We start from the raw sequence: 25263 nt of genomic DNA on the forward strand, positions 1-25263 counted from the left end.
TGAAATCTAGACAGAGGCTCCCAAACTTCAATACAATACACATGGAAGATGCCAAGGCTTGAGGCTTCCACCCTCTGAAGCCCTGGCCTGAGCTGTACCTTGGCACCCTTTAGAAATGGCTGGAACAGCTGAGACACAGGGCACCAAGTCCCTAGGCTGCACATAGCAGTGGGTGCCTGGGCCCAGTCTATGAAACCATTTTTTTCTTCTAGGCCTCTGGGCCGGTGATGAGAGAGACTGCTGCAAAAGTCTCTGACATGCCCTGGTGATGTTTTCCCCCATTGTCTTGGCAATTAACATTTACTCCTCATTACTTATGCAAATTTTTGCAGCCAGCTTGATTTTCTCCTCAGAAAATGGGTTTGTCTTTTCTATCACATTGTCAGGCTGCAAATTTTTTAAACTTTTATGTTCTTCTTTCCTTTTAAACATAAGTTCCAAATCCAAGCCATATCTTTGTGAATGAATAAAATAGAATGCTTTTAAGAACACCCAAGTCACATCGCTAATGCTTTTCTGTTTATAAATTTATTCCACCAGATACCCTAAATCATCTCTCTCAAGTTCAAAGTTTCGCAGATCTCCAGGGCAGGCGCAAATGCTGCCAGTATCATTGTTAAAGCATAACAGGAATCACTTTTACTACAGTTTCCAACAAGTTTTTCATCTCAACTTATGCTCTCTTTTCGTTACATATGAATTTTAAAATAGTTTTTTTCTAATTCTGTGAACAATGGCAATGGTAGTTTAATGTGAATAGTATTGAATGTACAAATTGCTTTGGGCAGTATGGCTATTTTCATGATATTGATACTTTCTGTCCATGAATATGGAATGTTTTTTCATTTGTTTGTATGATCTCTGATTTCTTTGAGTAGTGGTTTGTAGTTCATCTTGTGGAGATTTTTCACCTTCCTAAGTAGCTGTATTCCCAAATATTTTATCCTTTTTGTGGCAATTGTGAATGGGAGTTTGTTCCTTATTTGAGTCTTGACTTGACTGTCGTTGGTGTATAAGAATGCTAGTGATTTTTGCACATTGATTTTGTATCCTGAGACTTTGCTGAAGTTGCTTATCAGCTTAAGAAGCTTTTGGGCTGAGACAATGTGGTTTTCTAGACATAGGATCATGTCATCTGCAAAGAGGAATAGTGTGATTTCCTCTTTTTCTATTTGAATGCATTTCTTTCTTTCTCTTGCCTGATTGTCTTGGCCAGAACGTCCAATGCTATTTGAATAGAAGTGGTGAGAGAGGGAGCATCCTTCTCTGGTGCTGGTTTTCAAGGGAAATGCTTCCAGTTTTTGCCCATTTAGTATATTAACTATGACTGCCCCATCTTTCAGCATTACTCCAAACGTAGCATTCTTTTGTAGTTATCTCTGGCACTTCGTACTTCTTCCAAAGGCCAAATTGTACAGTCTGGATGATTACACAGTACTTTAACAGTACTTCAAAGATAATTCTTGTTATCATTATCTTATCAAGGCTGTATAATCCAGGTAGACAGGACCATTTGTCTTTTATCCTTAGCATATTTTTAGCATATGGAGAGTACTCAATAAATTTTTGATAAAGAAAATTTCCTCTGTTTAGTTCTTAGTGTAGTCAGTGCTTGCTTACTAGGTTATTAGGCATGAAATCCAAGATTACAGAACATTTAGAAGAAAGTAAATTTCTTCTTAAATTTTTGAAAGCAAATTGTATACAAAGTAAACACAATTTGAATTAAAGTTGCTTCTTAGATTTATTCTTACTTAATGTTTATTTAAAATTTTATTATAAGAAAATATATGCCAATAGTTCAGATGTAAAAAAAAAAAAAAGGAAGAAGTAAAATTTACTGCTATCTACTGTTAAGTAGCTCCAAGTTCTTAAAAATGTAATTATGTTTAGTTAACTTATTAGGTTGAAGGTTTTTAAGCCATAAAACCCATAAAAATAAGATTTATTGTATTGCTAATTCCATGCTGTTTGAGAAATACATTTTATTCTGAAGGCCTAGCAAATAAACATTTAAATTGAATATAAACTTGAATTTTTCATGAAACTTCTTAAATATGCTTATTAAATGTTTTTATTCTTTGAATTACAGTTTAACTTTGGATGACAGGTGGTTTGGGGAATTATTTGAAGAATTTTTTTTCAAAAATATTTATTAAAGTATAATCAGCCCACCAATTCTATTATTTTCTACTGATGTTTTAAGAAATTTGATGTAATAGATGCTTACAAATGGCTCCTTAAATAGGAGATAGGAGAACTGAATGGAATAGACCTAATTCCCCAAATATTAGTTTAAAATTTACTTCAAAAAGATAAAAATTAGCTTATACTGAGGAATATTTTCAAAATGAAATTTTAGGAGTTTATTTTTGAGTTAGGTAACCAATATTTGACTATTTTCATGCTCATACAAATATTATCAAATTCAAATCTTTTTTTCTCTGAAAGGCCAACTTTGTTTCTTTGTGGAAATCCTCACTATTGTATGTGTTTGGCCACATAAAAAAGTTTGTCCTTTTGGGTTCCCCCTTTTCTGTATATGTTATCCTTGTCTTTTCACCATAGACGTTAGATCATCTTTACCATGTATGTTATTCAGGTGATGGGTACTCTTAAAAAGCCTTGACTTTGCCCCTATACAATCTATGCATGTACCAAAATTACAGTCATACCCCATAGATTTGTACAAATATAAAGGAGAAAAAGTATTATTGGACACAAACAAAAAGAGCACGAGTTGGTCAATCTGACTAAAAAGAGAACTGTGAGGCAATCCATGTGTCAATTAGTGTAATGGGGCAATCATTTCACAATGCATGTGTATATTAAAGCATTATGCTGTATATCTAGAATATTTCCAAATATTATTTGTCATGTATACCTCAATAAGGATGGAAAAAAGAGGAAAAATAAATAAATAATATAAATACATAAAACGATAGTGGTAAGTGACAATATTTTGTAAATGGTCTTACTTGAAAGAATATTTTCCCTTTGGAATTTTTCTGATCCAAGTAATTGCAATTGCAAAAACTAGGAATCACTAATGTAGAAATATGGATAGCAAATTTGGGTCACATATACTGTGATTATATTAGAAATGCAGCTTATTTCTCTCTCCAAATAGTCCCTGAGATTTTGCAGATGTCCATACGGCAGAAATAGGTCTTAGTTTGTGGCTTGCATGCAAATATACAAAGCTTGATTGTAGGCATAACCCCTTTTTTCCTACAGATATTTTATGAGAATGTTGCAATCAAAACCATGTCCTAACATTCCCAGTGTGCTCCCAAATCCCATGTCCCAGTTAGCATTTTGTTATGTGAGCAAACAGATTTCCCAGTGAGTCCATGAGATAACTGAATCTGTCTCCAGAATTTTAGTGTTATCATGCTTAATAGCAAATGATTATTTAAGATCTCCACCCTATCCTAAAACAGCCTTCTGGATTTTAAGAAGCTATCTAATAGCTAGTTATGCCATCATTAAGCCTCAAATAAATGATTACTGAGAGCCTTCTGTACTTAGAATTATGTGGGAACATAGGAATGAATGTAGAACTTACAATCTTTTCAAAATATTTTTATTGCTTGGGCTTGATTACATATTAAATGATAATTTTTTTTTTCTGAGACAGTCTCACTTTGTCACTCAGGCAGCAGTGCAGTAGCACGATCTCGGCTCACTGCAACCTCCACCTCCCAGGTTCAAGCAATTCTCCTGTCTCAGCTGCCCAAGTAGCTAGGACTACAGGTGTGTGCCACAACGCCTGGCTAATTTTTGTATTTTTAGTAGAGACAGGGATTCACCATATTGGCCAGGCTGATCTTGAACTCCTGACCTTTTGATCCACCCACCTCGGTCTCCCAAAGTGCTAGGATTACAGGCGTGAACCACTGTACTCATAATGCACTCTCACACTTTAAAGGAAGAAATAAAGAATTAAATGAATGAAGAAGCAAAAAGATTTTATCAAGACAGAGCTATTTATGTTAAGCCTTCAAAGCTAAACTTTTTCTCTAGTTGTCAATGTCCCAGATAAAATAAAACTTGATCTTGATTTGTCTTTTATTCAATAGACTAATAAAGAGTTAAAATTATTATGTTTGTAAAATGTATTTTGAATAACATGGTCAGTTATTTTCATATAGCACTAAATATAGATTGGAGATTATATAAACAGTTAAACCTGGTCATTGTGCTACTTATAACCTTAAAAGGAAGTAAAAGAAAGTATAACTGGGAATAGGTATAGATTGCCTACTAAGAAATGATATGTTATAATGTCAAGAATAAATAATTTGCCTATTTCTTAATGATCTCAGTAAAATATGTTTTTTAGAGATTTTTTGAATCAGAAAAGTGTACCTATAACATATTCTAACAATTTAAGCTGGTGATAAACCTGGAAATAGAAAAGAATTGCTTCTGAATAGAAAATGCTTAAAACCAGCAGTGTTTATTGATATTTTGTGCAATAAAAGAAAATAAAAGATGCAATTACTTCAGCTGCTTTCTCAGGTAAAGCTGTTTTTAAAGAAAACTTCTTAAAGTGATGCCTAACCCAGCTCCCACATGAAATGACTTCTTTATGACATTTTCAATGTACCTTCAATGCATGTACTTCTAGTCTAAATTATTAGCCTAGGCTACTTTCCCTTTACTCACCTCAAATAGCATTTTTCAAGAAATAAACTTATGTACAGCACAAGTGGAAAATAAAACCACTTTCTATTTCTTCATTTATACGAGTTTGAACTTCTTTGGAGTGCTACAGCTATAGATTTTTCTGGATGTGTGCTTCAGAGTGAAGTCAAGTGATATGACTTTTCTCTTAAATTACCAGCCAACTGAAAAAAAATCATTAGTTATAAATTTCAAATTCCACTGATATCATAAGTTATACAAAAGCATTTTGCTTTTCACACTTTTTTTTAGCATTGTCTATATGGGAACAGACGACTCTTGATTACTATAGCTAAATTGTGAGCTTTATGAATTACTTCCTATACAAATGACCTCCTCTGCCCTGCAAGTGTAACTTTTTTTTTTTTTTTTTGGGATGGAGTCTCACTCTGTCACCCAGGCTGGGGTGCAGTGGCAAGATCTCGGCTTACTGCAACCTCCACATCCCAGATTCAAGTGATTTTTCTGCCTCAGCCTCCCCAGAGCTGCAATTACAGGCGTGTACCACCACACCCAGATAACTCTTTTGTATTTTTAGTAGAAACAGGGTTTCACTGTATTGGTCAGGCTGGTTTCAAACTCCTGACCTCAAATGATCCACCTGCCTCGGCCTCTCAAAGTGCTAGGATTACAGGCCACTGTGCCCGGCCAAGTGTAGGATTACAAGCCACTGTGCCTGGCCAAGTGTAGCATTTTTTAATACAAACAAGCATATGATAAAGAATTTTTAAAAGGCTGCAAAAGGTCAGAAAAATTGTACAAACCTATTTCAACATGGAGTTCTTTCTTGAGTCTCTTTATTACTTTCACATTTCCCGCAGAAAGCTGAAAGCTCACTAGCAACAGTGCATAAAAGAAATAATAGTAAGGCCATGTAATCACTAACTGGCGGAAGCACTGGCATCTCTTAAAATGCTGGATTACCTCAGTGCTGATCAGTGGAAAATCAAAAAGGATGGCAACCCCTGTTGAGCTCTGAATGAAGAGGAGATTGCCTTGCTGAAAAATTATGATCAGAATACTTATTCTAGGCAAATTAAGCAGATTGAGAATGACATTCAACAACTTCTTAAGAAAATTAATGACCTCAGTAGAATTAAAGAGTCTGACACTAGCTGGCCATTACCAGCACTATGGGAGTTGACTGCAAGTAAGCAAATGCTCCAGAGTGAACAATGTTTACAGGATGCAAGGTGTAGAAAGTTATTCAATTCTGACTCTGAGAACTCAAAATACATTGTAAATGTGGAGCAGATTGCTAAGTTTGTGGTGGACCTCAGTGATCTACTGACATTGAGGCAGGGAAGAAATTTGATGTGGAAGAACATAGTATTAAATTCATGTTCCCATGCTTTCTAACGTTGACCCAAATATTACCATGATCCAAATGGAGTAAAAACCTGATGTCATATGCAGTGATATTGGTGGCTGTAGGGAACAGATTGAGAAATTGTAAGTAGTTGAAACCCCACTACTTCATCCAGAGAGATTTGTTAACCTTGGCATTGAGCCTCCCAAGAGTGTGCTCTTTGGTCCACTAGGTACAGGCAAGACACTCTGTGCTCAGGTGATTGCCAAATAGGACTGATGTTTGCTTCATCAAGTTGTTGGATATGAACTTTTACAGAAGCATGTCTATAAAGGGGCTAAAATGGTTCATGAGCTCTTCCTGATGGCCAGAACAAGAAACACCTGCCTTATCGTCTTTGATGAAACTGATGCTATTGGAAATGCTCAATTTGATGATGATGCAGGAGGTGACAATGAAGTACCGGAAAAAATGTGAGAACGAATCAATCAGCTGGATGGCTTTGATCCTCAAGGCAATATTAGAGTGCTGATGGCCACTGACAGACCTGATACATTGGATTCAGTACTGATGAAGCCAGGGAAATGGGATAGAAAGATTGAATTTAGCTTACCTGATCTAGAGGTTCAGACTCCTGTCTTTAAGATTCATACTTGTTAAATGGATGTTGAAAGATACCAGATCTGCATGGTTAGTACGACTACATCCAAACGGCACTGGGGCTGAGATTAGAAGCTTTTGTGGAAAAGCTGGTATGGTTTATTTTTATTGTTGTTGTTTTGGATATTGAGTCTTACTCTGTTGCCCAGGTTGGAGTGCAGTGGCAGGATCCCAGCTCACTGCAGCCTCTACCTCCCAAGTTCAAGTGATTCTCCTGCCTCAGCCTCCTGTGTAGCTGGGATTACAGGTGCACGCCACCACACCCAGCTAATTTTGTGTATTTTTTAGAGACAGGGTTTCACCATGTTAGCCGGGCTGATCTCGATCTCCCAACCTCTGGTGGTCCTCCCACCTCAGAGTGCCAATGTGCCAGGATTACAGGCATAAGCCACCATACCCAGCCAAAGCTGGTACATTTTTTATCAGAGCATGGTGAAACATTGATACTGAGGATTGCTTTGGAGGCCATAAATAAGATCATTAACTCTTATGCCAAATTCAGCACTACTCCCTGCTAACATGACACAACTGAGCCCTGAAGGCTTTCAAGTGAAAACACATCTCGTTGGAATACTAACCTTTTATAGAGTTGTTAATAACCACTTCACGAAAAAGACTTCAACATGAAAAAATAATAATAGTAATTGTAATTTACTGAATACGTGATACTTGTGCCAAGTTACTGTGCTGGACATTTATGTTTACTTGATAAATATTAGTTGAGTGCCCACTATAAATTAGGATAAGGAAGATCATCACTGCCTTCAAGGAGCATATAATCAAATATCAAGAGATATGTCCAATGCAATGATAAGGAGATTTAATGGGAATTATGAAAGGACGGACTAGCCTGAGGTAAAGCTTTCTGGAGAAGTTTATGATTGAACTCCATATTAAGGAAATTAGAAGATCTGCATTTGAAGATGAAGAGAAATTACATTCTAAGCAAAGAAGTTGTGCGGACAAAAGTATTGATGAGAAAATACTGTCTGTGTTCAAGGAACTACAAAGAAGTTGGCATTTGAAAGGTTAGAACTGACCAGACCTGAGGCTGGGTATGCAGGGTTAAAATCATGCAAAATCTGCCATGACATTTTAAGATACTCAAACTTTTCTCTATAGGTGTGAGAAGTCGATCGAGACTTTCAAAGGCCATACATGGCATATATACATATCTGACATACATGTCAGGGTACTATTTGTATTTATGAGGATGTATTAGCTCAGGCTACCGTGTCAAATTGTCATAGACTGGGAGGTTTAAGCAACAGAAATTTATTTTTGCACAGTTTAGGAGATAGGGAAGTCAATCAAGGGTCTGGCAAAGCAGGTTTTACCTGAGGCCTCCTCTCGGCTGGTAGGCAGTCACCTTCTTGCTGTGTGCTCATGTGACTTCTCTGTGGGAGCAAAGAGGGAGCAAGCTCTCTGGTGTCTTATGAGGACACTAATCCTATTCTGAGGATTCTACCCTCATGACCTCATCTAACTCTCATTACCTCCCAAAGACCCCATCTCCAAATACAATTACATTGGAGGCTAGGGTTTGACATGTGAATATACTGAGACACAAACAGTGAGTCCATAACAAGGGAGAAGGAAAGAAGCAGAAGAGCAGCTATGAGGGGAAATCAGTAGGTTTGTGTGATCAATTGATTGATGGATTGTGGCTCAGAGAGAAGATATAGTCTACTTTTTTCTCTGCCCGTTGTAACCTAAAAGCTCCCTGCCACCAGGAGGCTATTGCACTAGTCTTCATCCTGGTTCCCTTCCTGCTCTTCACCCAACCCCCACCACCATTTACACTACCACCCCTCATTCCACCACCCTCCTCAGCACTATTCAGCTCCTTTCAAGTACCTAATTCTCTCCCAATTCAGGACGTTTGCACATTCTAGTGGAAAAAATAGGTAAGTATACAAATAAATGCAACTCAATATGCTAAGTACTACTGAATCACAGAAGTTACTAATGGTAGTATAATAAGTTCTGTTATAAATATGACATATGTGTTCCTGAAAAATTATCACACTATGTAGAATTATACAATTTTAAAAACACAGGGCTAATGATATTTGGAGTTCAACATTCAAAAGTTTGTCAGTGCCATATATTTAAAAATAAGAATCTAATGAAAATGGTAATGTGTGTGTGTATGAATAGTTAAGAAATAGATAATTGATAAAAAAAAAAAAGTGGGTTTTTTTATTATAAAATCTGGTTTGCTTTTGGAAGTGGGCATTAAAAAGGTTGCAGCTTGTGATTTATTAGGAAGTAGGAGGGCAATGAGCTGAAATCAGAGGAAAGGTTGTATTAGGTTCAGATAGATGTGTCTTATAAAACACCCAGTGAATGGAGATAGTTGGTGCCTGTGTGGATTAGAGTAATTTTGTGTATCCCCACCTAGCTTGGACATAGCTTGGACATAATTTTTTGCATTCCCCTCATGTTTCTCATGAAGGAAATCATGCATAAGCAGCCATTTTTTTTTTCTTTGTATCAATTCCTTTAGAACAAATTTACATTTTCAAAACAAGCATTATAGCAGAACTGACAACAATTGTGCCTTGAACAGTTCAAAGTGGCAAAGTAAACAGAGTCTTCTAATGTGAAAAGCTATATATCAGCAGAAATGAGGGAAAGGAATCAGACAAAAGAAACAACATGCATAGAGGAAACCAAGTATGAAAGAGAACATCATGTTTGGCAAACTGCTAGCATGTTATTTTCCTATATCAATACATCATATTATTTGTTTAAAGACAGGATCCAGCTCTGTCACCCCAGCTGGAGTGCAATGGCACAATCTCTGCTCACTGCAACCTCCACCTCCCAGGTTCAAGTGATTCTCATGCCTCAGCCTTCTGAATGGTTGGGATTATAGGCGCATGCCACCATGCCCAGCTAATTTTTGTATTTTAAGTAGAGACGGGGTCTCACCATGTTGGCCAGGCTGGTCTCAAACTCCCAAACTCAAGTGATCCTCCCGCCTCGGCCTCCCAAAGCACTGGGATTATAGGCATGAACCATTACACCCAGCCATTACATCATAATGTTTTTTAAAGTTTTTTCAAACATTATCTTCCTCATCATAAATGTTATAATTCACATTTTTACAACATTTGATTTTTTTATTTCTCATTTCTCCCAATGATAGGGAAAATTGCCTTCATTTGATGTCTAAAATCTTCATTATATATATGTGCTTTTATTTTTGTGTAATTCATCTAATAACATGGCAACATTGTAAAAATTTCAGATACTTTCATTCCAACTGAATTAGCTTTGCCTTGATGATAAATATTACAAATACTCTTTCCACATTAAAAAAATTAACAACATGCACATACCTTGAAATGACAAAAATTATAACTTTATGAATTCCAATCCAGGAGTAATCATGTTTTCATTTCCTGTGTTCTGAAATATTATAAACTTGATAGCTTAAATTAATGTTAATTAGAATTTTAAATTCAGCCAAATAAATATTGTTCCTTGAGGTTTAATTTAGCCTATTCTATTTCAAATTACAAAATACAAAATGTATTCTTATGTTACATGGATTCATTAAATCTATTAACAATTGCTTATTAAATGCCTACCATATGCATAAAATGATCTTAGGGTCTATGATTCTATTTCATTTCATTTCATGTCTTATAATTTCCAGTGTTCCCTGTTTTGTTGAGTGTTGTATATCTCTACTCAGAACACTCTTGATAGAAGCACATTGAACGGGAAAAAATACCTGAGTGAAAACAGCACTATTATTTCACTCAACTGATTAGGTTAATTGATTTCTTGATAGACACAGGCCTTATTCCACATGGATGATCAAATTTATTATAGTTTCTGATCCTTTGAGGACACTGAAATCTAAGTTTTATAGTAACTTACTCCTTTATATAGACAAGTATCTTGGTTAGCTCAGTTACTTGAAATACAGAAAATTGTAATAATGAAAAAATGTGTTGTATAATTGGCAAAATCATTGAACCAATTAAACTACTTGTAGTACATTGAATTTTTTAGGGCTCTATGGAGTATTCTACAGAAATTTCCTAAAAACTTCTTATTTTATGCAAAACTTCTATTTTTTTTGTTTGGAGTATTTATTCAATTTCTTACTATATGTTGATGACATTTGTGTTACTGAAATTAAGATAGTTAAAGTAATAACTCTTACAATGCATGCTTTGTTAGGTAAATCATTTGATTCTTATTTTCATTTCTCATTATCCCATCTACCTTTTTGCTCTGTTCATTTTTGGGCACTTTACAGATGAAAATAATATGAGAAAGACAATATATTCATCATCAGTTGATTCTACTCTTTTTGAGATAAAGAAAAGAAAAAATTTAAATGGATGAATGAAAACTCAAAGTATTTCATTTATTTAATTCCTCCCCCAATTGCCATTGATGAACTAAGCTAATTCTCTATTCCTCATAGCATAGCATTTTTCTTTAACATCAGAACACATATTTGTAATACAAAACAATTATGAATAAGACTTGCCTTTCTATGTTATATAACATGTAATATTCATCAGTATAGAATTGATTTGGAAGAGGCCTTGGAATTCTATTATCTAGAATGTTAGGTGACATTGTTACAATTTCAAAATATACTACAATGTTATAGTAATCAAAATGGCATGATGCTGGCATAAAAACAGATATATAGATCAAAGGAATAGCATAGAAATGCCAGAAAAAAAAAAACACAGATATGTGGTCAGTTAAAGTGTGCCAAGGACACACGGTGGGGAAAGGATAATCTCTTCAGTAAGTGTTGCTGGGGAAACTGGACATCTTAATGCAGCAGCAGAAAAAAAAAACTTGATTGTTTTCTTACCCCATCTACAAAAATAAACTCAAAATTGATTAATGATTTAAACATAAGACCTGAAACTGTAAAACTACTAGAAAAAAAATGGGAAAAAGCTTTTTTTACATTAATCTGACAAGGATTTCTTTGCTATAACCCCAAAAGCACAGGCAACAAGACCAAAAGTAGAAAAATAGGATTGCATAGAACCAAGAAGCTTCTGCACAGCAAAGGAAACAATCACAGAGTGAAGAGGCAGCCTATGAAATGGGATAAAATATTTGCAAACAATATGTATGAAAATTGGTTAATATTTAAAATACATAAGAAACTCAAACACCCTAATAGCAAACAGCAAATAATCTGATAAAGAAATGGACAAAGGGATGTGAAAAGACATTTCTTAAGAGAAGATTTACAAAGGGCCAACAGGTATATGAAAAAAATTCTTAACATCGCTAATTATCAGGGAAATGCAAATAAAAACTGTAATGAGATATTAACTCATACACTATTAGACTGACTCTTACACGTTAGAATGACTATTATCAAAAAGACAAAAGAGAGCAAGTGTCATCAAGTGTGGAGAAAAAGCCCTTTTAGACTGGTGATGTGAATATAAATTGGTACAGCCATGATGGAACAGTATTGAGGTTCCTCAAAAAATTAAATCTAGAACTGTTATATTATCCAGCAATTACACTACTGATTGTATATTGAAAGGAGGAAGCAGTGTCATCGCTCCTATGTTCATTGTAGCATTATTCACAATATCCAAGATATGAAATGAACCTAAGTTTCCATCAGCTAATGAATGGATAAAGAAAATATGGTATATATAAATACAGAGGAATCTGAGTCAGCTTTAAAAAGTGGAGGAAATCCTGTCATTTATAACCATATGAATGTACTTAGAGGACATGATGCTAAATTAAATAAGCCAGGCACAGGAAGACAAATAATACATGATCTCATTTACATGTGGAATCTAAAAATGTCAAATTCATAAAAGCAGATAATAGAATGATAGTTGGCAAGGACTAAGGTGTGGGAGAAATGGGAAGATGTTGCACAGAGTATAAAGTTGCAGTTTTGCAGGATAAATAAGTTTGGGAGACCTAATGTACAGCACCGTGGCTATAGTTAGTGCTGGAAAAGTAGACCTTAAATAGTCTCATCACACAAAAAGGTGATGGACGGCCAGGTGCGATGGCTCATGCCTGTAATCCCAGCACAAGGTCAGGAGTTTGAGACCAGGCTGAACAACATAGTGAAACCTCATCTCTACTAAAAATACAAAAATTAGCTGAGCATTGTGGCACTCACCTGTAATCCCAGCTACTCAGGAGGCTGAGGCAGGAGAATTGCTAGAACCCAGAAGGCAGAAGTTGCAGTGAGCCAAGATCACACCACTGCATTCCAGCCTGGGTGACAGAGCAGTGAGACTCCATCTCAAAAAAAAAAAAAAAAAAAAAAAAAAAAAAGTGATGAACATGTTAAATGGCTTGATTATAATAATTCTTTCTTAATTTATATTTATATCAAAACAAATTCAAGTATAAATTGTAAATATATCCCATTTTTATTTGTTAATTATACTTTACTAAAGAGAAAAATTTAAAAATAAGATTTAAAATTTCTTTTTTTTTTTAATTATTATACTTTAAGTTCTGGGGTACATGTGCAGATTGTACAGGATTTTACATAGGTATACACATGCCTTGATGGTTTGCTGCATCCATCAACCCATCATCTACATTAGTTATTTCTCTTAATGTTTCCCTCCCCAATACCCCCACCCTCTGCTATCCCTCCCCTAGTCCCCCAATCCCCTGACATGCCCCAGTGTGCAATGTTCCCCTCCCTATGTCCATGTGTTCTCATTGTTCAACACCCACTTATGAGTGAGAACATGCAGTGTTTGGTTTTCTGTTCTTGTGTCAGTTTGCTGAGAATGATGGTTTCCAGATTCATCCATGTCCCTGCAAAGGACATGAACTCATCCTTTTTTATGGCTGCATAGTATTCCATGGTGTATATGTGCCACATTTTCTTTATCCAGTCTATCATTGATGGGCATTTGGGTCAGTCCCAAGTCTTTGCTATTGTAAATAGTGATGCAATAAACATATGTGTGCATGTATCTTTATAATACAATGTTTTATAATCCTTTGGGTATATACCTGGTAATGGGATTGCCGGGACAAATGTCATTTCTATTTCTAGATCCTTGAGGAATTACCACACTGTCTTCCACAATGGTTGAACTAATTTACACTCCCACCAACAGTGTAAAAGTGTTCCTATTTCTCCACATATTCTCCAGCATCTGTTGTCTTCAGATTTTTTAATGATTGCCATTCTAACTGGCATGAGATGGTATCTCAATGTGGTTTTGATTTGCACTTCTCTAATGACCAGTGATGATGAGCTTTTTTTCATATGTTAGTTAGCTGCATAATGTCTTCTTTTGAGAAGTGTCTATTCATATCCTTTGTCCACTTTTTGATGAAGTTGGCGTTTTTCTTGTAAATTTGTTTAAGTTCTTTGTAGATTATGTATATTAGCCCTTTTTCAGATGCGTAGATTGCAAAGATTTTTTTCCCATTCTGTTGGTTGCTGGTTCACTCTGTTCATAGTTTATTTTGCTTTGTGGAAGCTCTTAATTTTAATTAGATCCCGTTTGTCTATTGTGGACTTTGTTGCTATTGCTTTTCGTGTTTTAGTCATGAAGTACTTGCCTATGCTTATGTCCTGAATGGTTTTGCCTAGGTTTTCTTCGGTGTTAGGTCTTATGTTTAAATCTTTAATCCATCTGGAGTTCTAATTTTTGTATAAGGTGTAAGAAAGGGATCCAGTTTCAGTTTTCTGCATATAGCTAGCCAGTTTTCCCAACGCCTTTTATTAAATAGAAAATCCCTTCCCCATTGCTTGTTTTTGTCAGGTTTGTCAAAGAGCAGATGGTTGTAGATGTGTGATGTTACTTCTGAAGCCTCTGTTCTGTTCCATTGGTCTATATATCTGTTTTGGTACCAGTACCATGCTGTTTTGATTACTGTAGGCTTGTAGTATAGTTTGAAGTCAGGTATCATGATGCCTCCGGCTTTGTGTTTTTTGGTTTTTGTTTTGTTTTGTTTTGTTTTGTTTTGTTTTGTTTTGTTTTGTTTTGTTTTGCTTAGGATTATCTTGGCTATGTGGGCTCTCTTTTGGTTCCACATGAAGTCGAAGGTGGTTTTTTCCCAATTCTGTGAAAAAAGTCAATTGTAGCTTGATGGGGATAGCATTGAACCTATAAATTACTTTGGGCAGTATAGCCGTTTTCACGATATTGATTCTTCCTAACCATGAGCATGGAATGTTTTTCCATCGGTTTGTGTCCTCTCTTATATCTTTGAGCAGTGGTTTGTAGTTCTCCTTGAGGAGGTCCTTCACATCCCTTGTAATATAATAGGTATTATATTCGCTTTGTAGCAATTGTGAATGGGAGTTTGCTCTTGATTTGGCTCTCTGTTTGTCTGTTATTGGTGTATAGGAATGCTTATGATTTTTGCAGATTGATTTTGTATCCTGAAACTTTACTGAAATTACTTGTCAGCTTAAGGAGATTTTGGGCTGAGATGATGGGGTCTTCCAAATGTACAATCAAGTCATCTGCAAATAGAGACAATTTGACTTCCTTTTTTCCTAATTGAATACGCTTTATTTCTTTTTCTTGCCTGATTGCCCTGGCCAGAACTTCCAATACTATATTGTATAGGAGTAATAAGAGAGGGCATCCTTGTCTTGTCCCAGTTTTCAAAGGGAATGCTTCCAGTTTTTGCCCATTCAGTATGATATTGGCTGTGGGTTTGTCATAAATAGCTTTCAGTATTTTGAAATACATTCCATTGATACCTAGTATATTGAGAGTTTTTAGCATAAAGGGCTGTTGATTTTTTTCTAAGGCCTTCTCTGTATCTGTTGAGATAATCATGTGGTTTGTCTTTGGTTCTGTTTATGTGATGGATTACATTTACAGATTTGCATATGTTGAACCAGCCTTGCACCCCAGGGATGAAGCTGACTTGATCGTGACAGATAAGCTTTTTGATGGGCCGTTGGATTCAGTTTGCCAGTATTTTATTGAGGATTTTCACATGTTCATTATCGATATTGGCCTGAAATTTTCTTTTTTAGTTGTGACTCTGCCAAGTTTTGGTATCAGGATGATGTTGGTCTCATAAAATGAGTTAGGGAGGATTCCCTCTTTTTGTATTGTTTGGAATAGTTTCAGAAGGATGGTACCAGCTCCTCTTTGTACCTCTGGTAGAATTCAGCTGTGAACACACCTGGTCCTGGACTTTTTTTGGTTGGTAGGCTATTAACTGCTGCCTCAACTTCAGACCTTGTTATTGGTCAATTCAGGGATTCAACTTCTTCCTGGTTTAGTCTTGAGATGGTGTAGGTGCCCAGGAATTTATCTATTTCTTCTACATTTACTGGTTTATGTGCATAGAGGTGTTTGTAGTTATCTCTGATGGTAGTTTGTATTTTTGTGGAATTAGTGGTGATATCCCCTTTATCATTTTTTATTACATCTATTTGATTATTCTCTCTTTTCTTTTTTATTAGTCTGGCTATTGGTCTATCTATTTTGTTGATCTTTTCAAAAAACCAGCTCCTGGAGTTACTGATTTTTTGAAAGGGGTTTTTGTATGTCTATTTCCTTCAGTTCTGCTCTGATCCTAGTTATTTCTTGTCATCTGCTAGCTTTTGAATTTGTTTGATCTTGCTCCTCTAGTTCTTTTAATAATGACACTATGGTATCTGTTTTAGATCTTTCATTGCTTCTCATATGGGCATTTACTGCTATAAATTTCCCTCTAGACACTGCTTTAAATGTGTCCCAGAGATTCTGGTAGGTTATGTCTTTGTTCTCACTGGTTTTGAAGAATATATTTATTTCTGCTTTCATTTTATTGTTTATCCAGTAGTCATTCAGGATCAGGTTGTTCAGTTTCCATGTAGTTGTGCATTTTTGAGTGAGTTTCTTAATCCCGAGTTTTAATTTGATTGCACTGTGGTCTGAGAGACTGTTTGTTATGATTTCCATTCTTTTGCATTTGCTGAGGAGTGATTTACTTCCAATTATGTGGTCAATATTAGAGTAAGTGCAATGTGGTGCTAAGAATAATGTATATTCTGTGGTTTGGGGGCATAGAGTTCTGTAGATGTCTGTTAGGTTTGCTTGGTCCAGATCTGTGTTCAAGTCCTGGATATCCTTTTCAGTTTTCTGTCTCATTGATCTGTCTAATATTAAAAGAAATATCTAATGTAAAAGAACTATTTTTTTAATAAATTCTGTCTCACATTTACATAACATAGAAGTAGAAATCAGTCTTTAAGTCTTATAGCCAAATATTAAATATTTTAAATAAATTCAGAAAATTGATGAGAAGAAAGTAGATGATAAATTCTAAAGCTGGATCATGAGGACCCAGATTTTGGAGACGTTGGCAATATCATCTATTCACATTTTTCAATAAATTTATCAGTAAAGCAAAGTTATAGAAATGTAACTGTATAGGTATAAAATTACATAACTACTTTCAAATGGTGTAATTCCTATTTTTTTAATCTTTGTAAGACTGATTTTTGAGGTTGAAAGAAAAAGAAATCTAGTATCTCTAAGCATTTTACAGTAATAACATTTTCCAGGCAACTCAAAGTACTGTTTGGAGAATTTCCACATTGCTAGCATTTATTAAACCTAAAATTTGAAATTACTTCCTTCTGTTTTATTAGACTACAAACATTTTGTATTGTTTGTTAGGATAACTTTATATGGGGTCTAGAAATGATAAATGGGCTTGTTATGAACTACTACTGAAGAAAAGCCAAAGGGACTTTGGTTTCTGTCATATATAAAATATGGCATTCTAGATTGCAAGGAAGGTTATCTTTGTCCACAGATCTCTCTTGAGATAGAATCTGGTGCATTCTAGCCATCTCTGGCTACCTGCAAGTATAGATTATATTTCAGTTCTCTAAATCTCTTTGCTGGAAGAAAATCTGTGCATTTTAATAATAGTTTATTTTCATCATTAAGTAGTTGAAATGATAGTGAATTGAGAAAGGTTCAAAAATAAAGAGTAAGACTTCCACATCACTGATTATACTCCTAAGGAGCTAAGCACAACCCCATTTAATTCAAGAAAGATCAAAGGAACACCTCCAAAACTACACATGCTAGTCTTTCTTCCTCCCCTCATATCGTATATAGAAGTGGTGAAGCCTGTAGCAGATGGATTCCTGGGGTGCTAGGAAAGCAATAGATGAGAGTGAGTCTTAACTGTCCTGCAGGGAAGGCAGGAGAAAGATATTCCAGGTAGATAGAAAGCATATGCAAAAGAAGTGATACTAAAATCACTGGATACAAAAATCCTAAACAAGAGCAAAATATTAGCAAATCAAATGCAGTGATTCATAAAAAGTGTAAAACATCATGATCACATTGGGTTTATTCTAGAAATGAAGATATGGTAAAACATTTAAAATTAAACCAAAATATTTCACAATAAATGAGAAAAAATTATATGTCAGTAGATATATTTTGACCAAATTCAATATCCAATCATGATTTAAAAAAAAAAAACTTTGGAAAATTAGAAGAGAAGAGAATGTCTAATGTAACAAGTTTCTGAAAATAGAAATACATGCACATGAGTAAAATCATGCTTAGCAATGAATTATTGAAACTTTATGCCTTGAAATAAAGAGTGAGAAAAAGATCCACATTCTCACCACTTATATTTAGTATTACACTGTATGTCATAGCCACTGAAGACAGAAATAAAAACCATCCCTATTTATAGATAACTTGATTGAAATATATAGAAAATCAAAAACAATATGAACTGCTCAATTAGAATTAGTTAAGCAATTCTAGAAGGTCAATATACAAAGTCATTTTTTGTTCTATGTATCAGCAATAGCAATAAAACATAGAATATGAAATTTTAAAGGGATATCACTTAAAATAGCTTTAACAATTATAATATTTCAGCATAAATCTAATGGAAGGTGTGGGATATCACTACCCTGAAACCTGCAAAACCTGTTCATGGATTTGAAGACCTAAAATATCACTTCTCACAAATTAATCTATAGATTTAATAAAATATCCATTCCAACATATTTCTGGTATTTCTTCTTCTGCTGCAGAAACTGAAAAGCTAAAAATGCAAAGTACGTAGCATCTATTTTGCCTGTATATGTTGTAAAGGTAGAGCATAGTTCAGGATCTGGCTATTTTTCCAAATACTTGAGTCTTGTTGGTTGTAGTGGTAACAGTGATGGCAGATTATCTGGATGGGTCAATGTAATCATAAGAATCCTTCTACTAGAGAGGAAGGAGAATCAAAGTAAGAAAAAGGAGATATGATGATGGATTCAGGGGGTGGAGTCACTAAGATGAAGGAAGAGGCCATGAGCCAAGGATGGTAGGTAGCCTCTAGAAGTTAGAAAAGGCAAGCAAAAATTATCTCCTGAAATCTTCTTAAATAACATACCCTAACCAACACCTTGTTTTAAACGTCTAACTTCCAAGATCATCAGAGTAAATGTGTGTTGTTTTATATTATTAAATTTGTGGTAATTTGTTACAACAACAATAGAAAACTAATACATTCGTTCAATTCATAAATATTTGTAGAGAAATTAGTATATCTGAGACACTGGCTGGTTGTTGGGGAAAAATGTATTAGCCCATTCTCACACTGTTAAAAAGAAGTGCCTGAGGCCGGGCGCGGTGGCTCAAGCTTGTAATCTCAGCACTTTGGGAGCCCGAGGCGGGTGGATCACGAGGTCAAGAGATCGAGACCATCCTGGTCAACATGGTGAAACCCTGTCTCTACTAAAAATACAAAAAATTAGCTGGGCATGGTGGTGCGTGCCTGTAATTCCCAGCTACTCAGGAGGCTGAGGCAGGAGAATTGCCTGAACCCAGGAGGTGGAGGTTGTGGTGAGCCGAGATCGCGCCATTGCACTCCAGCCTGGGTAACTACTGAAGAAAGCGAATTTTCTTTTCAAAGTCTTTTGAAAAGAAAATTTTTTTTTTTTTTTTTTGAGAGTGAAACTCCGTCTCAAAAAAAAAAAAAAAAAAAAAGAAGTACCTGAGACTGGGCAATTTATAAAGGAAAGAGGTTTATAGTGAAACCTCAATTAGAATTAAGCAATTCCAGAAGGTCAATATATAAAGTTATTTTTTGTTTTGTGTACCAGCAATAGCAATAAAACATAGAATATGAAATTTTAAAGGGATATCACTTAAAATATAGCCAGCTTCACATGGCTGGGGAGGCCTCACAAACTTACAATTATGGCAGAAGGGGAAGTAAACACATCCTTATTCAGATATGGCAGGAAGGAGATATGTCAAGCAAAAAGGGAAAAACCCCTTATAAAACCATCAAATCTCCTAAGAACTCACTCACTATCACAAGAACAGGATGGAGGTAACTGCCCCAATGATTCAATTACCTTCCACTGGGTCCCTGCCACAACACATGGAGATTATGTGAAAAACAACTGAAGATGAGATTTGGGTGGGGACACAGCCAAACCATATTGATATAATAGCAAATGAAAACTTGAAGAGGAGAGAATATTTTCAGATTCATTTTATGAGGACAGCATTACTCTGACACCAAAGCCTGACAAGGGTATTACAAGAAAAACAATTACAGGCTGATATTTCTGATGAATATAGATGTAAAAATTCTCAACAAAATAGAAACAAATCAAATTCAACAGCATTTTAAAAGAATAATTGATCATGATCAAGTGGAATTTATTCCTGGGATATTACATAATGATTTATGTAGATCAATAAATGTGATTCACCATATTAACATGATGGAGAAAAAACATATGATCATCTCAAAGATAAAGAAAAATACATTTTACAAAATGTAACATTCCTTGATGATGACAAAAAAAGCTCTCAACAAATTAGGTATAAAAATAATGTACCTCAACACAATAAAGGCCATATATGAGGAACCTACAGCTAACATTTAACCAAAGGTGGAAAGTTGAAACCTTTTTCTCTATGATCAGGAACAAGATCGCCACTCTCTCCACTTCTTGCAACATAATACTGGAAGTCCTAGCCAAAGCAATTGGGTAAGACAAAGAAATAAAAGGCATCCAAATTGGAAAGGAAAGAGTTGAATTTTCTCTGTTTGCAGATGATATGATCTTATATAGAGAAATCCTAAAGACTCCACCAAAAGTCTGATTCATATCAGTCCATTAGAACTGATAAACAAATACAACAAAGTTGTAGGATACAAAATCAACATGCCAAGATCTGTAGTGTTGCAATTCACTAAAAACAAACTATTGGAAAAAAAAAAAGATTAAGAAAACAATCTCATTTACAATAGCATCATAAAAAATATATGTAGGAGTACATTTAAGCAAGCAGGTGAAACACCTGTATACTGAGAACTATAAAACACTGATGAAAGAAACTGAAGAAGACACAAATAAATAGAAAAATACCTGTGTTCATAGATTAAAGAACTAATATTGTTAAAATGACTGCACTATTCAAAGCAATCTGTAGATTCATAAAATATTCTTCATAATTCTAATGATATTCTTCACAAAAATAGAAAAAGCAATCCTAAAATGTGTGTGGAACCACAAAAGACTTTGAAAAGCCAAAGCAATCTTGAACAAAAGAACACAACTGGAAGCATCATACTACATAACTTTAAAATATATTACAAAGTTGTAGTAATCAAAGTGGCATGGTACTTGCATAAAAACAGACACATTTGCCAATGAATTACTGTTTTATGTTATGTTCTAATCTATCCAGAAATACTGGAATAGACTGTTTTTTGTATATGCTGGATTTGATATTTATTTTGAACATCTATGTGGGTATATCCAGTAATAATAGCTAACACTGTACTTGACATTTTTCTAAGCAGTTTTTATATATTAACTCATTTAATTCTTATAACAATCCAGTAAGTATACAATAGGTGAGGAAACATTTACAGATGAGGAAACTGTGGTATGAAAATGTGAAGTAACTTGACCAAGATCACACAGCTGATAAATGGCAAAACTGGGATTTAAATGAAACAAGGCAGTATAGCTCAAGAACCAAAGGTGTTAAGCCATCACACTTGTAACACCTATAGAATTTAAATCCAGAGTTTTACACAGGTATTTTGTCTATAAATATAAATTTAGTAAGGAAACAAACCAGTGGCATAGAAGGCAAGAAATGGATTTTTCAGGAAAAATATAATTAATATTGTCAGATATTAACTAATATCAAGAAGAATTAGGATTAACCAGAAATGCCTTAATTTGGTATTCATACTATAAAAGTTTTCTTTTTTTCTATTTTATGAAGCCGTATTGATTAATTACTATTTCTTGATAATGTATCAGGTCTTTACACATATGTTTCAGCAGTTTATTTTTATTTTCAGTAATTTTTTTTCAGTTGTCACTAACCTGTTCATGTCATGGGCACCAACTCACAGACATACATCTCGGCTTATATTTTTATAATATCCTGTAAGACATAAATAATTTATTCTGTTTCTGCTGAAATTTTCTAAAATGTCATGCCCAGTGATCTGCATGGAATTAACTCTGGTCATATATTTATTGACATATTACGGGGCCTTCTATCACCATAGACTGCCACTTTTCAAAACTAGAACTATTATTTCAAGTGTCAGGGTACTGGTTACATTCATTCTCTTTAATATAAACAGATATTTTAACTGGTAGTTTTATCGAAACATTATTTTTGAAAACTTTATGAATCACGTATCTATTATAAGCAAATTTTTAAGGTTAAAACCATGGCTGTTTTATCTGTGTCTGTACCTTTGTATCTTGGATAAGTATATAATTAGTATTTGTTGCATGAAGTAATGAGGTATAGAGTTCTATTTACTAATTATTATTTTCTTACTCTGAGTAATGAGAAATTGTTTGTACTATGATTACAAATTGGTAGCAAACTTAGCAAAAAAAATAACTTGCATCAACATTATTTGTTGAACACTAATTATGTATCATCACCCTATTCTTAGATCAACATAGTCCACTGAACTTTCTACCCCTCTCAGTAATTCTCTCACTAATACTTAATTATTGTCACCCATGGCTCCATTCTTTCCACACTCCTTCTATAGCACTCATCCATTCGGCCTCAGAGAAGAGTGAACAACTTGTTGTCAAGGGCCATTTTTTCAATACACTGTCATAGAACCACAAATCTGTTGTGAACAGGATGACTCACATGAATGAATATATTCTGTAAGTTTATGTGATCACTTGATTAGTGTCTGTATTCCCCAGTAAAATAAAAGCTATACCAACAATCATGTCTGTTTTTACTTAGCATTACATCAACCAGACAACACAATTTAAGTGCACAAGGTATAGGTATTGAATGTATTAAAAAACTGAAGTTAAATTCATTTAATTTAAATGAGGAATCATATGTTAAATCCTAAATTTTATCATTAAAAAACAGATTAATCTTATTGAGGTAATCTTATTGAGGTGGGAACACAGGTATTTATGCTACTGAAAACACATGTGATCATCAATCCAAGTAAAGGGCAACCATGAAACATATTTTTTTTTTCTTCATTGATTCAAGATTAGGTAGTCACAAGCTGAAATCTTGGTTCCTTCTTTGTTACGCTATTTTCCTACAAACGTTTCTTTAAATGATCTTAGAAGTTGAGAGCCAAATGTTTTTACAATAGAATAATCACCTTTTCACATGCTGTTATTTGTGTTCATATTTTGAGAATCCCCTAATGACTCATTTAAGTATTTACTGCACTCTCCAGGTGGGCTTTCTATAGCTTTCCAAGACATGATTTAAAAAGAATATGAGATTTTGTGTTCGCCAAACTAAAGAAGTTTTGAAAATAAAATGTGAGACTCCTTTTTTCCCTACCATAATTCCTGTTTCTGTATCTAAGGCCGTTTAAGTAAACATCTAAAAATGGTTTTTATAATGATAAGAGAATCATGAATTTCATTTACATATTTACTGTTCACATACTGCTGTGCTGGTAATGGCAAATGCAGAGTTTATTCAAATAGTTGTCTTTGAAACACATATAAGAGGTCAAAGAATATCCAGGTTGTTCTGAGCCCTTTAGAAGACACAAATACACACAAAATGAGGATTGGAGATGGATTTCTGAAATGCCCTTGGGCTATGTAATGCTAAATTATACCTGAAAATTCATTCTATTCAACTCAGCAGGCTGAAGTAGCTCATCAATGTGGTGTAATTATAACTAAATAGGAACAGGAAAGGAATTAGGAGGACAGGATTGCTGTGTGTAATACTTTTGTAGACAGGCTGAAATGAATCCGATTAATATGGATGGTATTTTATGCACATTTTAAATTGAAAATAATTAGAAATTTTGGAGTAAAACTGTTGATATTATTCTTAGAAACAAAACTATGCTGAATATGATCTGTAAATAGAAACTGATATTTTTTTAAAGTCCATAAAGAATTACATATCATAGTAGTGGTCTTTGTCTCTTTTAAGCATTATATTTTTAAACCATGAACAAAGCTTCTTAATGTCTAGACCAACATTTTCAAAATTGTTTGGTTAAGTGTGTATATGTGTACCTAACTTTCTGACATAATTTTATCTCTTTTTAATTGGAAATTTGCTCTGGGTCCTTCTAACCTACTTAATTATTTTCCCTGAAGAACATTCTCCAAGTCTATAATGAACCTTAGATTAAGTGCAAATATATCATTTCAATGGGCTTCATGCACTGATTAGGCTTTACTTGAATATCTTTAGAATTGCAATATATGTACTCTAAATTTTTTTTAGCTTTTAAGTTCGGGGTGAAAGTGCAGTTTTGTTATACAGGTAAACTTGTGTCATGGGGGTTTGTTGTACAGATTATTTCATCACCCAAGTATTAAGCCTAGTAGCTATTAGTTGTTTTTTTTTCATCCTCTCCTTCCACTCTTCACCCTCCAAAGGCCCTAGTGTCTGTTGTTCCCTTCTGTGTGTCCATGTGCTCTCATCATTTAGCTCCCACTTACAAGTGAGAACCATGGTATTTTTTTTATCTGGAGTATGAGGATAGGTAAGTATCAGAATGCATTCTCTATTGAAATCTCACATATCAAATATATTCTCCCATTGTCTGACACTTTGAAAGCATGACTGAAAGCATGTGTATTTGCCAAAATGACAGTAACTCCAATAATTCCAAGTGAAGTAAAATCCTAGATAGTATTCTCTGTTATCAATTGTTTTCTGAATTTGATTTCTTTGACAGTTAGTTTGGTATTATGAACTGGGTACAGCTTTTGCAGCTCACAAACTTACACACTTCAGCTCTCTTGCCAGCTCTTTGAACTTGCCCTTGAACCTCAGTTCCCTTATCTGTAGGATGAGGACTCCTTTACATAGCTGCTTTAAAATTAAAGTGACATAAACAAAATCCCTGATACAAAGTGAGCACTTAATACTTGTTCATTTTTATGATTCCACTTAGCTTCTGTAATTAATTAGTGAACTATTTTTAATTAAAATATCTCATATATTTAATTCATTGTTTACATTATAAAGCTAAAATTAGTGAACTCTAGGAGTGATTATGTAAAATTATAATATAGAGTCCCAATGATAATAATATATATTCTTTGAAGCATAAAATGCAAGGTATCATACAGTGGAGTGCTAAATCCCAGT

At 34.5% G+C, this 25263-nt stretch overlaps 1 protein-coding gene and 1 pseudogene across 14 annotated transcripts in view; both read left to right on the forward strand.

Moving 5' to 3' along the window:
* Positions 1–25263, forward strand: part of RALYL (RALY RNA binding protein like) — a 737413-nt gene that overhangs the window by 484335 nt on the left and 227815 nt on the right. The window lies entirely within an intron of this gene.
* LOC105730005 (26S proteasome regulatory subunit 7-like) lies at positions 6068–6816 on the forward strand (annotated as a pseudogene).

The sequence above is a fragment of the Aotus nancymaae genome, unplaced genomic scaffold (assembly GCF_030222135.1).
Source record: "Aotus nancymaae isolate 86718 unplaced genomic scaffold, 86718_ANA_hifiasm-v0.15.2.pri h1tg000036l, whole genome shotgun sequence".
Taxonomy (NCBI): domain Eukaryota; kingdom Metazoa; phylum Chordata; class Mammalia; order Primates; family Aotidae; genus Aotus; species Aotus nancymaae.